The sequence below is a fragment of the Charadrius vociferus genome, unplaced genomic scaffold (assembly GCF_000708025.1).
Source record: "Charadrius vociferus isolate BGI_N301 unplaced genomic scaffold, ASM70802v2 scaffold282, whole genome shotgun sequence".
Lineage (NCBI taxonomy): Eukaryota > Metazoa > Chordata > Aves > Charadriiformes > Charadriidae > Charadrius > Charadrius vociferus.
Window position 1 is genome coordinate 11,117,292 of NW_009647731.1, and position 520 is coordinate 11,117,811.

A 520-nucleotide genomic window follows, 5' to 3' on the forward strand; every position below is an offset into this window, starting at 1 on the left:
TTTCCTTTTCCTACTAGATTTGGAAATGATGTCTTTTCCGTGGGAAGGTACTCGCGTGTAATTAAACCGCCTTCCAAACAACCTCGTGTGTGCTAAAAGAGCACATGGTGAAGAGGTCTCTGTCCGTAGGTGCTGGCGGCTGCACAGCTGCCGGATAAATCGGATGAGCTCGATTGTGGGATGATGGAAAACTACTTTTTTTTTTCTTTTCTTTTTTTTTTTTTTTCTTTTCTTTTTTTTTTTTTTTCTTTTCTTTTTTTTTTTTTTTAAATTCTTTTGGTTGATTAACCTTCTGCTAATTGCCTGTATCCACCTCACCCCGAGGCTCTGGGAACCTCCGGTGGGGTGAGGGGGTGAGCAGAAGCTCCCCGTGAGCATCCTTCCTCCGCTCCCCGGCGCCTTTGGGGTGCCTTTGGGTGGCGGCCGTCGCCTCCCCGGTCCTCCCAGCGCCGGGCATTGCTCAGGTGGCCGCAAGCGGAAGCAACCGACATTCCCGGCGGGGATGGACGAGGCTTTCACT